This window comes from Podarcis filfolensis (genome assembly GCF_964270895.1).
Source record: "Podarcis filfolensis genome assembly, chromosome: 5".
In the NCBI taxonomy this organism is placed as follows: domain Eukaryota; kingdom Metazoa; phylum Chordata; class Lepidosauria; order Squamata; family Lacertidae; genus Podarcis; species Podarcis filfolensis.
Genome location: NC_139608.1, coordinates 82,691,557 through 82,708,095, shown reverse-complemented (window position 1 = coordinate 82,708,095; position 16,539 = coordinate 82,691,557). Strand labels below are relative to the sequence as shown.

The 16,539-nt window shown below is 40.6% G+C and overlaps 1 protein-coding gene and 1 long non-coding RNA gene across 2 annotated transcripts in view; one reads left to right on the top strand and one right to left on the bottom strand.

Moving 5' to 3' along the window:
- LRMDA (leucine rich melanocyte differentiation associated) overlaps positions 1 to 16,539 on the top strand; it is a 746,646-nt gene that overhangs the window by 539,561 nt on the left and 190,546 nt on the right.
- On the bottom strand, positions 6,367 to 15,985 carry LOC310763001. The gene is made up of 3 exons (XR_014548348.1): positions 15,865 to 15,985; positions 7,647 to 7,729; positions 6,367 to 6,594 (listed from the first exon to the last, which is right to left on the bottom strand). It is a non-coding gene; the product is annotated as an uncharacterized lncRNA (long non-coding RNA).

The following is a 16,539-nucleotide window of genomic DNA, read 5'->3' as shown; positions in this document are numbered from 1 at the left end:
CAGATAGAAAAACAAACAAGCAAACAAACAAATGTTTTTGACCAAGGTTTTAATTAACCTTTTGAGATTTCAAATGTTGTGTCCAGCCAACTGGCATCAGAGGTTCCCCCCCCCATTGAGTATCTCATGACTTGAGTCTTATTTATGCTTTATCATAAAGCACACAGGAGGGCACAAACTCCAATGCACTTGCTCTCTTACCGCAAGGATTTATGCTTGTGCAACAGAAGTCTCCCCCCCCCCAACAGTGGCAGAGCTTCATGCTCCAGCACCGGGGGGCAGAGAGCAGGCGGGGTGGGGCTGGCGCACGTCCCAGGGGCAGGGCGCACTGCCTGTAGGGGCGTGGCACCCAGCACAGGCGGGGAGGCAGCCATGATGGCACTCCGCCGGGATCGCACTGCCAGGGTCGGTGTGCTCCCCCCACCAACGCCCCCCTGCATGCTCTCCAAATCTATTATGGAGGGTTGGGAAAACCTGCAGAACAAATTTAAGGAGCATGTTGTTCATAGTGCAAGCATGAATCCTTGCACTGATGGAACGGGTTACTTAGTGCTACACTGAATGGCAAATCATAAGAACTTGTATCAAAACTGATACAAATGTGAGGTAAAATCTGTTAAAAGTGTTGTAAAGAAACTTTGATGCAACAGGAGGTTAAACTTAGAACACACACATTTTTCTTAACATTGTAAGAGTTGCCCAATGACTGGTTTCAAAGTGGCTCTTTCCCTAGGTTTCAATTCTCTGGTGATGTTCCACAGAATTGATTCTTTCCATAGAACCTGGTCATAGAAAATTCTGGTTCCTGCTATCGTTGCAGACAGTGGCATATGTACACATAACATAAATAAAACACAGCAACTGTTGTGCTCTTTGCCCTTTGTTTTGTTTTGCCTCTGTAGTGCTTCTGATAACCGGAATTATTGTCACACGGAGAGTTCTATATTCCACTAAAAGTGTGATATCTCTGAGAACAGATGATGGCTTTATTGCATAAACTTTTGTCGTTGGTGAAGTGCAGCCATAAAAGCCTTAGTCCTGGTCCTTTTATGACTCCTTTTGTTCAGGAGAATCTAATGGAGGAAAAACAGCGCTGAGATGTGAAAAGGCTGCTTGTTTACGATTCTATCCAGATTCCTAGCTTGCCTTTTCCCCCCTTCAATAAAAGGAAAGGAAACCAGCAGGAAAATTACAATACAGAGCACCTCCCGGATTTCTTTCACCATTCCCTCTCATCTGTGTATCAAGCCACAAGGCAGCTGTTGAACAAGTAATATCAACAAAGCCATCTTTTAGCCCTTTGATTTTAGGCTATTCATATCTTCTGCCCTGGAATGAAATGACTTTCACAATTAAAACAGCGAAATCAATGCCGTATCTATTGTCATGTCTTCAGGAGAAAAGCTTTAATTACAACCGTCGTTAGATAACACAATCATTACACCTCCTTAATCTCAAATATAAAACCAGTCTTCTTTGAGTGCTACACTACCCTTTTTCTTTCATTTTTTTAAAGAAAATGTGAATGGCTTTTTATCTGAGTACTTCAATTTGCATGGCTTTGCTTCAAGGCAGCTCCCCGTGATATGTTAATTGCAGAGTGCTTTAAGTACTAAAAGATTAACATAAAACCCTTTGCAAACAAGCTAATAGTTTATGATAATTTTTGCACGGCCTTTGTGTGTCTATCACTGCATTGCCTCTAGCTGTAATTTTATAAAGAAGCTGTAAAATATCATTTAAACAAGTTCATTTACACATAATTATTATACCAGAATCACATTATTCAATTTAGATACTCCAGCCTATTAACAATCCATGAACTAAAATGTAATTAAACTATTTTCCTTTTATGAACCTATTCATTACAATGTGTGGGAGATGGATCTTTCGGTTTCACTAAGACTTTCAGCACTTTGTTGTCGAAATTGACAAGTCTGGCACTCATTTTGTGCCTTTAATTATATTAAAAGTACTTCAAGACAGCTCAGATAAAGAATATATTTAGAAAAAGAATGCTTAGAAATGCCAATGATGGTGCCATCGAGAAATTTATATTTATTTCTCACCCACACAATTTTTGCTCACTTAACAGTGGAAAATATGATCAGGAGTATTATTGAAATTATTTCTTTTCCTGTTGGGTTTCTAAGCAAGCTCTCCCCCCCCCCCAACCTCCCACCGCTCCAATATAATTTAAATCATTTTACCACACTGCTCTTTTCTATAATATCTATTCTATTTTTAAACAATAAATTGAACTCTCTAAGGCAGATAATTATATACCATAGATATTGTGTACATTTAGATCGAATGCATAAAAATGGAGTGGAATGCATATTTCGTTTAGCGTAAATGGTGAATATCACACTGGTTTATAGTTCTGGGTTGCATGGAATTGCTCCTTTTATTGAATTAAGGGAGGGGCAGTGGCTCAGCTAAGTGAGCATCATAACCAGTTTCTGTTTCTCTTCCCACTCAAGCCTTTGGGATGGGGTGGTCTATAACTTGATATGGAAACAACAAAATCTAGTTTGTTTTAAAATGTCCTCAATGCTTTTTGTCTTTTTATACATCTGACTAAATGAGCTGTGGTCCACAGAAGTTTGTGCTGAGATATATTTCTTAGCCTTTAGCATGCCACGGGATTCTTTTCTGTTTAAGTTTCACAAGGTTATTCACCAGGAATGCTTGCCTGAAGCAAAAAATATATGTAACAAAATGGAATCCTCCTCTTCAGTGCCAACATCTGCTAGGTTGTCCTGAGACCAAAGGAAATAGCTGAACATCCAGTGTTAATTGGGTTATGGATAATTTTGACCCACAGTAGCTTGGTCAGTGTGCATTTGGCTGCCATTGCAGTGTTGGGGTTAGATGAGGAAGGGTTTGTTTATTTATCTAGAAGATTTATAAACTGCTTGATCACTCTCCAAGCAAATACAAATACAATAGAAGCTGAAACTCAATTCAAATGCACAAACCAATGAAAAATCAAATATGCATAAAACCATAATAATGAAAAACAAAGATAGAAATCAATAAACCTTTATAAAGGTAACTAAATTGTATCACTGGATACAATTTCCTATCTGATTCAGACCAGGAGTCTTGGGAATTAGCTCTATGTCCTTTTTTACTGTGCCATCGGAACAGCTAGTCAGAAGAAGGAAATTCAACAAGCAAAAACCTTCCCAACTAGAGTCAGAGCAAGGAGAGAGAGAAAGTATTGCGGGTGGTGAACAAAAGAAAAGAAAGCCTTATGACTTATTCACATATGAGCACTATTTAGCTGTTAATCCACTTTTCACCCATTCAAATTAGGCCAGAGTATTTGAATTAGTATATGTGGAATAACTTTGGTCTTCCCTGTTCATACTAGTAGGTGTTCTTGTTTGTTTTTGTCCCCACTTCTAATTCGTTGATTCAATATGCCGATTAAATACTGACAGATAGCTTTTTTATAACCTTGGTTATAAAAAATATCCCTGTCCAGGAAGTGTCCAAAAGCATACAGACAATTGTAAATTCTTAGTGCGCACTTTTGCAGCTTTCTGATTTTGTGCAAATCTGAGGGATCATGGTGCTGCAACACTTATTGCATCCTCACATATGCTGGTAGAAGACAACAGATAGTGCGTTGACTCACCATAAAGCAGGGAGGCTCATGCACAGATGGCACACACAGTGACTTCTGGAATGACAGAGCTGATGTATCTGTAGAAAATGTAATGGTGTTCAAAGGAATGAAGATGTGCCCAGAGATGCTGAGTGGGAGTCACCAAGGACATATTGGAATGGTAGGCTGCGAATGATGGACAAGGGATACAATGTGCTAGCCCAATTTAAAGGCCTAAATTGAAGATATGGTCCAAAACTGTGACCATTGTGCAAACTGAAGACAGAATTGCAGAAAGTCCATGGCAATCAGGAGTCCACCCAGCAAGAGCTGCTTGCCATATATTAGCAACAGATCTATTCAAGTAAAGTGGCAAGCTATATCTGCAGTTATTACTTCAAAGTGATGCAATTACAAAAAACAAAAAAAGCAAAAAAATGCTTGCATGTGCTGTAATAAATCACAAGAAGACTAAATTTTCCAGGTGCCGTATTCATGATAGTGAGCCTTGGTACACATCAGAGGAACTTTATAACGTTTGCACATCCAACTAGGGCAATAGTCTAGTTGAAAGATATGTGATGGATGGGTCTTGTGGTATTGCAGACTATGGGGTGCTTGTTTTGAAGTTTGAGTTAGGGTGGTCATGTTTATCCTTTACAGTGAAGAGTCCTCTGTTTGAAGGATCTAGCAGAGGACGGTCTCTGGGAAAAGTCTTCTCTTTGAAAAATTGCCTGGTTGAAGTCTGGATTAAAGATAAAGAATTAGAGGAAGGGAGAGCAGGGGCTTTGAAGTTGCCCTTCAAAAGATGCCACCACAAGAGCAGGCACACAAGTGATCTGATCTCAGCCTTCCTCTCTATGGTGAGATCAGGGCTTTTTTCCAGCTGGAACTTGCCAGAACTCAGTTCCGGCACCTCTTGGGTGTGTGCCATTGCCATTCTAAGAGAACGAGGGAGATGTTCATGATGAGTTCCAGCACCTCTTTTTCTAGAAAAATAGCACTGGTTGAGATGTATGAGATTTCTATTTAAATTATTGTTATTATTTCTAAATATACACAAAATGTAGCATATGGAGATGTGTCCTCTTTTTTGATATGTAACTGACCACCCTTATTTTACCTTGTGCATTTGTGCACATTTCAGGTGTACAGTATTTGAAATTTGCATAAGCTCAATGCATTCTAAGAAAACCATGACCTGCTGCAAATTTAAGGTCCTGCAAAAATAAAATAAAATAAAAAATACAGAACTGATGGTGCGGACGCTTGTTAACAATGAACACTGGGTTGGTCACTATTAGATAGGCTTTTGGTCTGATTCAGCAGGGCTTTTCTTATATTTTGTGACTTGTGACTTGCTTTTATAGAGATCCCCTTTACACAATGCCTGCACTGCCTTTGGGGTGTATGGGAGAAATTTGCATGTCCATTTTTAAAAGTTCATGTCAGTGTCAGCAAAGAACAGTTGCCAAACACCGGTACAGGAGCTACCTTTTAAAGCATCTATTCTGAGGATCTCAGCTTTTACATGAACATAAGAGAGGCACAGAAGCTCATGACACTCTCAGTATGAATTATGGGCAGAAGACTAGTTTCAAAGGCAAAGGTCATGATTTTGCAATACTTTTAACATGTTGCGAGATGGATAAACTTAAGGAGCATCACTAGTGGCAGCCATTAACATAGGATGTGAGCTACCATCAGCTCCTGTCAGGAATGTCTGTCAATGTGCCATGGAGACTTTTCACTTGTTCACAGCAATCCATGAGGGAAGCCATTGTTCTCATTATGGCTTTGCATTGTGGATCAATGGCCCAGTACAGCCTGTTTCAAGCGGTCTCCCCTTGGCTTTCATAATGCATAAACCGGCCCTAAGCCATCAAACTTTATGAAATCTCCCTTGTAGCAGAGTTATAGCAGCGGACTAAAACAATGGAGCATCTCTACCATAAACTGAGTGGTTAGGACAGTTACTTAAGGAGAATATTATAACATTTTCTATTCTACAAGGGTATATTTCCTTCTCAGAAATGACAAGCATGCTTGTTTAAATTTGTGTTTTACCTCACTGTTCCAAATCCAATTGCTTCTGATGTATCAGGGAAGAACGTTTATGAAGCAACCACAATGTATAAAGAAAAACATTTTTTCATTTCAGTATCTTCCAGGTCTTTCCAAGCCTCCATTACTTGGGCTGTCACCCCGTCACTGCCTGAGGTGCATTCCAGCTCTCTGCTAAAGAATATGCTTTCCCACTAATGGGGATGTTCTTGCAATGGGAAATGTAATTTTCCACTCCATTACAAGTAGTGTGTAAAAGGACCTTTTTCCTCACTGCACACAGATCAGTTCCCAATGAAATCCTATTCACTAAATATTACAATAGCAGACTCCACTTCAAACACAGGTGCTTGTCATGGTGCTGGGCAAACAGCCTGGATCAACCATGAACAAAACCTGCACATTCGATGTTTGGATGTCTATCACAATTTAACAAAAATAGGGGGGGAATCAGCATGCTTAGTGAAGGGAGGCAAGAGAAGGATGATAAAGAAAGGACTTAATGGTGTGTTCCTCTGACTATTTCCCTGCTGTTTTGCTCTTAAATCTAACGATCATGCGCATACTAGGAGTAAGTCATGTTGTACCTGCAAAACTCTAATGATGAAAAATAACCAAGCAATTTCCTTTAGAGAAAGCAAAATGCAAAACATTGGAACAAAACCATAGCGCTAATAACAATAACCTTGGGCATTAAATAATATATTTACGTGGTGACACATTTCTCTGCCACATTTTCAGTAGCATGCATTTTGATCATTACACAAGATGCTGTCCAGCATGAAGAAAGAGAGAGGAGTGAAATTGCTGCAGGGATTAAGTTAAAATGGCCACAATTACAGCTTGGTGTCCTGATCTGGAAACGGCTTCTCTGCTTACAGCGGAACCCACAGCCTGTCTGCTCAGAGAGGAGTCTGTAAAAAAAAGGCCAGGTTAGGATATCCAGTTATATAAACTACTTCTTCTGAGATGGGCTGGCCTATGCATAAGTGCCCTATGAGGTACCATAAGGGATCTCTGTGGGTTCATGGGGAGGGTCAGGATGTAATGGAAGCTGCAACCAATCCAGCATATTGAGTTGGATCATTGGATTCAGCCTAGCCTGATTGGCCCTGCCTCTCCAAGATCCTAGGTAGATGTCTCCCCAAAAATCAAATAGGCTTTTAAATGGAAATACTCTGGGTTGAGTCTGGGGTCTTCTGCATGCTTAGAATGTGTTCTACCACTGAGTTAGGCTATTATTGCATACTTTTTTAATTGGATGCAGTCTAAGCAAAAGGCTGTTGTTCAGTTTATCCACTGTGCTCTACCATAGAAGCTTTTGCAAAAGTAAATTTATATTATCACAGTAAACCAGCCAATCAAACCTCATCCATTCATTAATGGGCCTATGTGCACTTGAGTAGCCATATTGCTTACATGCACATAATATTCATGTTGAAGGTACCAACAAGACAAATTGCCTCTGGGGTATGCTCATAGTAGGATTCAAGATGGAACATTCTTGAAATGTTTTGGCTACACACACACACTTGTAAAGTGTAACTTGTACACATTTAACCTACATGGATTCAGCATTATACATTTGGCAAAAAAAGGGGGAGGCAGGTGTCCGGGGAAATTTTTTGGCTTTATGTGCAATTTCCAGAACGTACGTTGAGAGTCGCCTTTATACGCATAGACACAGGCACTTATATACACCCTACACATGTGTATATGTTTTCTGGAGAAATGGATAGAAATTCTAAACAGAATGGGGCTTTTAATAAATTTTGCAAATGTGGTTGGAATTCCATGGCAATGATGACTACCACCAATCTTGGAATTCAGCTTCCCAAACTCATCCAGCTCCGAACCTTCATTTTCAGCCTGCGAAAGTGCTTATATAGGCAAAATGGCTTGCAGAGTAGTCTCTGCTAAACAAAACAAAACCGCAAAGGGGCTCCCTACAGTCAGGGTCACAGACCTTCATTCCTTATGGCTGCATGGCTTCTCCTCACCTTCCCTTGGCTGTTGGCCTGTCTGGGCAAACACCACTGAATACCTGATCTGGAATGAGTGAACAGCATATTGGAGCAAGTACGCTGAGTTGAGTCTGCCCCATTTGCTTAAGTTATTGGATAAAATGAGTCCCAAACTTGATTTTCAGTCTGTTTGTTGTGCCTTTCATTTCAGCTTCCCGAGTAGCAGGAGCAGCAGTTGTTATTATCAATGCTTTTTTGTGATAGTACACCTTGAAACAGATTACTGACTTGTTTTTTTTTACTGGCATCCACAGCACTTTATCTCAATATATGAATATCAGCATCACATTTTAAAAAAAGCATCTATTATTATTGCAATTCAAAAACAATTACAATTAATTAATGAATGACTCACCTTTTACATGTGCATATCAAGGCAAACAACTAAAAATAGCTTTTAAACAGTATGAAAAATAGCAGTTAAGATGAATCTTAAACTAATACAAAACCTAAGGCAAACTGCAAAAGCCTATCATTTCTGGAAAGCCTCTCCTCCCAGGAGGGGAGGGGTTGTGAGCGGGAGACGATTCCCGCATCATGCAGGGGGTGCTCCGCCCCCTGCTTCAGCTCCAGGGCTGGTGTGCCACTCCCCTCCCCGGTTGGGCACCCAATAGGGAAGCTCGGCGGGGGTATTGCTTGCTGCTCAAACGCAGCCACGCCAGCCATCCCCACCATTGCACACACATTTTCTTTGAGTCACCCACCCTCCACTCCCTTTAGATTAGCTGTTCCTGAGACTTTGCTATGGACCTCTGGTTGGTAGCCCTGTTTAACCAGGGGGCCTGGTAGGAGTTTTTTTCCAATTGGCTAAATTGGCCCAGCCTCTTGGTTTTTTTCACCTACCTCGTAGCAACCGTCACAACTTTCATGGTATTTGGCGGTTAGGCTTTGGAATGTGTTGTTGGTTTTCGGGGGGCAAGGTGTGGCCATCGCCTTCCCCGACAATTTTGGGTATTCCGCTAAAGGAATCCGGCGGTCGTGGATCCTGTCCGATGCCCGTGTGGCGGGGGGCCATGGCACGACCCTCGGTGACATCAGGAAGAGAGCCTATAGTTGGATTAGCATCAACAGGCTCCCCCTACTGGTGGTTAATCCCTCCTCAGACTCACCCCTCTACAAGTGGGTGGAGTCTAATGTTCCGTGGTCCAATGCCTAAGCCAATACCTTCTCACATGCTGTAATCAATAAAGTTGTGGCCTTTACCTTACCCATTAACCTTACATTCTGTGTCCATGTGTCTTTATTCCCCAAGCGGGGATCGGGTCCTTGAATCACAAACTACAAATAGTGGGTACAGAGTTCTGGGACCTGGGTTTTGCATTGTTTTTGAACCATAAAGTCATTCAGATAAGTTGATGAAGTAACAAGACAACCTGTGGTTGAACTACTTGTCAGGTAGGCAGATTTAGTAAAATATGAGGGACGCAGGTGGCGCTGTTGGTTAAACCACAGAGCCTAGGACTTGCTGATCAGAAGGTTGGCGGTTCAAATCCCTGCGACAGGGTGAGTTCCCGTTGCTCAGTCCCTGCTCCTGCCAACCTAGCAGTTTGAAAGCACATCAAAGTGCAAGTAGATAAATAGGTACCGCTCTGGCGGGAAGGTAAACGGCGTTTCCGTGCGCTGCTCTAGTTCTCCAGAAGCAGCTTAGTCATACTGGCCACATGACCCGGAAGCTGTACGCCGGCTCCCTCGGCCTATAGAGTGAGATGAGCGCCACAACCCCAGAGTCGGTCACGACTGGACCTAATGGTCAGGGGTCCCTTTACCTTTACCTTTATCCATCAACTTTCTAAGTGTATACCGAAGCAAATGCTTGAAATACTAGTCTTTTGTTGTGTATTTAAATTTTAGTGTTGCAGTTTGTTCGTTAACGTTAAACAGCCGCTGCCAGTTATAAACAGCAGAAGGGTGTATGATAACCTGCCATTTTGCACCTTTTCATTTGCAGCTTCCTCATGAAGAAATGCTTTTGCATAATAGCTTGTTTTTAATTTTAAAAGGACAAAACATATTGTTTGTGACTTCCTGCTGGCATCAGAGCTAATTCCAAAGCTTTCAAACTTAGCTTGTAATAGCCGGTGAAGCAGTATGTGTTTGTGTGTGTTATTTTAGCTTTCTATCTGTATTTGTAGTCAGTGCATAATAGCTCATTCTAAGAGGATCACTTCAAGGGGATATTATCTTTCTCTTCAAAGGTAATGGCTGAAAGAAACAATGGTTTAAAGCCACTTTGAGGTTAGAAACCTCTACTTAGGAAATGAAAGTTAATTTGATTAGAAAAGATGCTTAATTAAGTCTTTCGACTATAAGTTTGCCATTAAGGAGAACTCTCCATGTCATACGTTTCGAAGGAAGGCAGATTACAGTTTAGAGATAATTACTTCTCTTTCTGAAATGATACTTGTCCTAATTTTATTAAAATGAATATGATCAAGGTCCTCAATCAAATGACAAAGAAAGCAGTCAACCAATTACACTTAGCATGGTCAAATACATGTGCTCTACTTCCATGTTATGTAGTAGATCTTAATTAAAGCTGCTGTCATAAGTTACAGCTCAATATAGGAGAAGGTGGTTCATACTTAGGAATGTGTCTAACAGTTGCTGAAAAGAAACCTATTGAATTGATGGATACTTCACTCCAAGTTGGGGAAATGTGTTTTGGGCAAGTTGTCTTGAGTTCTTTGGGGTTTTCTGTTCTTCTCGAGAAGAACAGTTCTGCCAGTAATTTAAGAGAGAAGAAATGTCCAATCATTTTGGAGTAATCAGCTGAAGGCCTGCAAACTGAAAGTAGCCCCTGAAAATATTGTTACAGGTTAGTGGGAGAACAGATCCCTGGCTGCAAGATTTCCCCCTCTAGATTCTTGGGTGCTGGGGTTTAATCAGAGCTGACAGGTTGAGCTTTTATTTTTATCTAACTACTTTGGATCCATCCTTGATGGAAATAGGAAAATGATAAGTGAAACTGCTACCATCCTATCCACAGTGATACATCCTATCTAAAGTGAGCCCTTCTCTGTGTTCTGCTATGGGCTGATACTAGGTTTATTATTATTATTATTATTATTATTATTATTATTATTATTATTGATTTTCCATTTTATAATATTTAATCACATCATCATTATTCACTTTACTTCTTTAGCTCTTAAGAGCATATTGACTCCCCTCCCTCCCGGCTCGTGGTTTTCAAAGTTAACCTCTATATTATAGCATTTATACATTTTCCAATTTACAATTCACTCATCTGAAGTATCTTAATTTTAAATAAATATAAAAAAGGTAAATACAGTTAATGTTGCAAGTCTTCTTACAAGCCTGCTTGTGTTGTTAGTTGCTTACAATGGTCCTTCAAATATTGTATAGATTTACTCCAGTCTTTTTGGAATGCTTGATCATGCTGGTTTCGGATTTTCCCAGTCAGCTTCGCCAGTCCCGCAAAGTCCATCACCTTCATCTGCCACTCTTCTTTCGTTGGTACTTCTTATTTCTTCCATTGGCCTGATACTAGGTTGATCAGGTCACACAAGTTGGCTTTATCTATGGCTGCACCCCAGGAGTGGAATTCTCTCCCATGGGCTTGTTTCACTCCCTCCCCTTATTTCCATTAATACTTTTTTTTAAAAGGCAGGCTTTATTATTATTATTATTATTATTATTATTATTATTATTAACCTGGGTTTTTATGCTGACTCTGATGGCTTTGATTGATTTACCTGCCATGTTATCTCTTATTGTTATTTCAGAATTGTTTTAATTTTTGATTACTATGATTGTTTGCTTGTAATTCTTGAATGTTGTTAGCTATCTAGCATGCTCTTTTATAGTCAAAATGAGGATATATGTGGCGTGGTAATGCAGAGGCAGGATTTTTCAGTGGTGGCCCCACTGTTGTGCTGAAACATGAGAGTCCCCATCAGTGTTGGCATTCCAGCAGCTCCTGAAGACACACCTTTTTTGCAAAACATTAAACTGTTATGCAGTTATTTTATTTTTTATCGTATATATTAATTAAGGATGCTCTAATGTTACATTCCCTTCTATCATCAGCTATGCTGGTGGACCAAGTGTGTCAGAAACTGAGGCCTGATTGCTTCAGGTACCAGAAAGTCAAACAGAGAAACCCAGCCATGTATGAATGGCCTAAAGCAGGCAGCAAGTGACTGGCAGAAACACCCTGGAAGTCCTTTCTTGGGCAGAAGTTATTACCTTGGGACGCTATTCCTGAAGTAACTACCTTTCAGGCCTTGACTATGTGGACAAGAAAATCTGTCCATTATGTATCAACATGGGACACGGGTGGCGCTGTGGGTTAAACCACAGAGCCTAGGACTTGCCAATCAGAAGGTCGGCGGTTCGAATCCCCGCAATGGGGTGAGCTCCCGTTGCTCGGTCCCTGCTCCTGCCCACCTAGCATTTCGAAAGCACGACAAAGTGTAAGTGGATAAATAGGTACCGCTCCGGCGGGAAGGTAAACAGTGTTTCCGTGCGCTGCTCTAGTTCGCCAGAAGCGGCTTAGTCATACTGGCCACATGACCTGGAAGCTGTACACCGGCTCCCTTGGCCAATAAAGCGAGATGAGCACAGCAACCCCAGAGTCGGTCACGACTGGACCTAATGACCAGGGGTCCCCTTTACCTTTATGTATCAACATGGCCTTGATTTCCAAGTCTGCAGGACAGCGATGCGATCACAACTGGAACCTGTAGGAACTTTGATGGAACAGTTTACTGGTATTTAGCATGTTAGGTTGCAGCTAGGGTCAGTTTAGCCTTTGGCTAGACAATGGAAGCATCCTCGATCAATATGGAGTTTTGAGTTACTATTCAGAATTCATGTTGCTTTTATGTGCTTTTACACAGTTCTGCCTTATAAAAATATTTCCTATGGGTGAGCTCCTAAGTATTATGGTATATGTGGGCTATCAATACAGTTTATAAGGTGTTAGAATGTCAGAAATATAAAATTGCTCAGGGTTGCAAGTGGATTATTTCTATAGTACTGACACCAGGATTTGTTATCTAACACCAGGAGTGTGTGCCAACTTCATTAAAGTTTAAAAATTCACAGTTGAAATATTGCCTTGAACCTCATTTTCTAATTCTGGCATGTCTCCTGTTAACCTTCCTCCTCCCACCCTCAATTTTTATTTTGCTGTGTGCAAGCTGATGCAATGTTATTAAATGCTCTAAAAGAACAGTTGCAATAAATGGCTCCCTTTTTCTTGATTAACAGGATTCTCTATCTCCTGTGTTTGAAGCTATAAATTAATTGCTATCCGTGGAAAAATTGCAATCAAGGCTGCTCATGGATTATAAGATTTTTATGTAGCCTTGCATTTTTCGCACCTCCTTTTCTACTACCAAATATTTCAGGAGCATCTCCCCCCCCCCCCATCTTTTGGTTGCACCCTTTCATCTAGCATTGCTTTTTATTTTCTGGAAATGCTGGACTTTCTGAAAAAGGGATTTGGATAATAAAATAAACTTGCCAGTGAAGCTCTGCTGACAAATATTCACATTCATAGCTGTTGCTTCACCAGGAATCCAAGGTTCAAATCCCCATTTGGCCATGAAGCTCACTGAGTGATACTGGGCAAGCCACTAACCCTCAACTTAACCTACCCCACAGGGTTGTTGTGATGGTAATATGGTTGGGAGTAGGTGGAAACCCTGTATCTCACATAGAACTCTTGGAGAAAAGCTGGGATATAAATGTAAACAAACAAATAAATAAAATGTTGTGTGAAAGTGAGCTGTCAGTTAGCTATTGCCTGGGTATAATAACAGCATCCTTTAGGATTGTTGAGCTGAACTTGCCTATACCCACTCCCCACCCCCCATTTCAATATCAAAATTTGAATTTACTGTAAGAGATAATCTTCCTTGGCAGCATGATTGTGGAACTTAGATGGCAATTGAAACATACTGATTAACTATTGAAAGTATTTGTGTGTGTTTTGTTCAAGCCCTGGGTACCAAGTATGGCTGAAATAAGTGCTGGGGCTGTATATTGCAATATCCAAGCTTGGGAGAAGGTCCCTGATGGCAAAGGAAGGTCCAAAATATTTCTTCCATGCAGTTTCCGGGGGAATTTACAGAACAAAAAACAGTCATAGAAATTTGCAACAAAGGGTGATGGATCAACAGGTAGAAAAGTAGTGCTTTAACCTTTCTCCTCAGGAAGGTTTTTCCTTTCAAAACCATCACCCCTAAACTGCTCTTCTCCTTCAAAGAGAAAAAATCAGCCCTGTATTCTCACCCAGTAGAGGATAGTTCATTTGTTTTGTTTAAGCATCTCCTGCCCTTCCAAAACTGATTTTTGTTTGTTTGCTTAAAAAGGGAAAGTTACGTATGACTGTGTAGCATGGATGTGAGCAAAAGCTCAAGCAGTGTGTGTGTGTGTGTGTGTGTGTGTGTGTGTGTGTATCTATCTATCTATCTATCTATCTATCTATCTATCTATCCCTCTGTTTAAACTCTCCCCCAGTCCATGTGACCAAGAGTTAGATAAATAGTTTTGGCCTAGCTCTGAAACACACACTGAAATTAAATGGCGGAACTGTGCTGCTGTGTGGGAGATGAGCAGTGCCTGCATTTCTAATAGCAGTAGCCTCAGGAGTCTGCTGTTTATTTATCAATTGTTAATTGACTCGATGTTTACTCATGATTGCAAACAGATGATTAATTTATCCCAGACTTTTATGACTATGATAGTGAAGAGATCATTAGAAAGACGGATTATAATAGAGTTCTCTGCACTTATGAGCCTTCTAATAAAGATTGACTAATATAATTAGATATAGCTTTATAACAAATACTATTAAACTGACTCTGGGTTTTTATTTAAATGCACTGGCCTGCTATCTTAAACTTATTAGCCATGTGTGGGTTAAGGAGAACCCCCTGCCTGCGCTGTTTACTCTTCTCTCGCCATCAGAGATTAAAGCTGCAGCGTGCTTGGAGGGCAAGTTGTGGTATTATGTTATTTGTTCGAACACATTTCTCTGTCAACCTTCCCCACCATCAAAAAGACTGCCACAAATTAGCAGGAGGGGGGGTGGGAATACCATTTTAGTTGTAGGCTTTTAAATGGGGATCATTTTCAAACTTTGGTGCTGAGGATCAGTTGATTGAGATAACGCAGGGAACTAGCATTAGGCTCATTCATTTGAAGCGGCTGGCATGTTATTTGCATAAATCCATTTAACAGAAGGACGGATTAGAATTACCTGGGATTATTATATTAAAAAAAACAACCCTACGAAACATCCCCCCCCCCCCAGAAAATCCTCTTTCTCCCTTTAATTCTAAAGCAGGAGTTTGTGGACGGGGTAGAAAACAGAATATAGCATATACACATATAGAGCCAGTGTGGAGTAGTGGGATATTGGACTGTTGCAATGTTGTTGATGTTGTTTAGTTATTTAGTTGTGTCTGACTCTTCGTGACCCCATGGACCAGAGCACGCCAGGCACTCCTGTCTTCCACTGCCTCCCGCAGTTTGGTCAAACTCATGCTGGTAGCTTCGAGAACACTATCCAACCATCTCATCCTCTGTCGTCCCCTTCTCCTTGTGCCCTCCATCTTTCCCAACATCAGGGTCTTTTCCAGGGAGTCTTCTCTTCTCATGAGGTGGCCAAAGTATTGGATCCTCAGCTTCAGGATCTGTCCTTCCAGTGAGCACTCAGGGCTGATTTCCTTAAGAATGGATAGGTTTGATCTTCTTGCAGTCCATGGGACTCTTAAGAGTCTCCTCCAGCACCATAATTCAAATGCATCAATTCTTCAGCGATCAGCCTTCTTTATGGTCCAGTTTTCACTTCCATACATCACTACTGGGAAAACCATAGCTTTAACTATACGGACTTTTGTTGGCAATATGGGTCCAAATCCCTACTGAACCATGAAATTCATGGGACGACTTGGGTCAGTCCCCGTGATCTACTCTACACATGCCTCAGGATGAAGTGATAGACTATGTACCAGACTGTCAGTGGAAAATACCAATTTAAAACAGGACTTTCATCTTACAATGAAACCCAACTCTATGCTAGTTTTTATTTCTTCTTCTAGAGATATTACACATAGGAGAATGCAAATATGTGATTTTCCACCAACAGCATGGAATGATTTTAGCCCAGCTCTTGACCTAGCATACCTCAGAGAATAAAATGGATAAAACCGTTGTCTTCTTCAGTGGCATCAGGGAGCAGGAATGTGGGGGAAGGACAACATCATCTGCTGCAGCAGAATTTGCCAGTGTTGTAGGCATGTGGTGGTGATAGTGATTGAAAGACAGGTTTGGTTTGACACATTGTTAGGTATGTTAGGCTCAGGCAGTGACTGTCTCAAGATGAACTTCATAGCTGATAGGAAAATGAACCTAGGTCTCTCAGCCAAAGCCCAATGTCATAACCACTAAACCATTTTTTACTAGCTTCTTATTCTGTCACTGTCAGCTGATCCTAATAAAAAGGGCAGCATGCTATCTGACATGCATATACATATACATATACATATACATATACATATTTAACAGCTGCTTTATCACTCTACTGCTGATATTCTGCCTTGAGTTCACTGGAGGAAAAACAGGTTTAAACTGATAATATGTTGAACATCACATAACTAAACTTATCACTTGCTTTCCCATTAAATCTCATAAATTAGCTAAGAATACCCTCTTAATTTAAAGTTCATGCCCTGGTTTATATAGGATTTGCACAAAGTAAATGAACTCTTGGTCAGATAATTTCCACTTTCCACAGTATAGAATTGTATAGTTCTGAATACCAGGGGCTAGAGACAAACAAAAGGAAGTCCATGTTTTCCT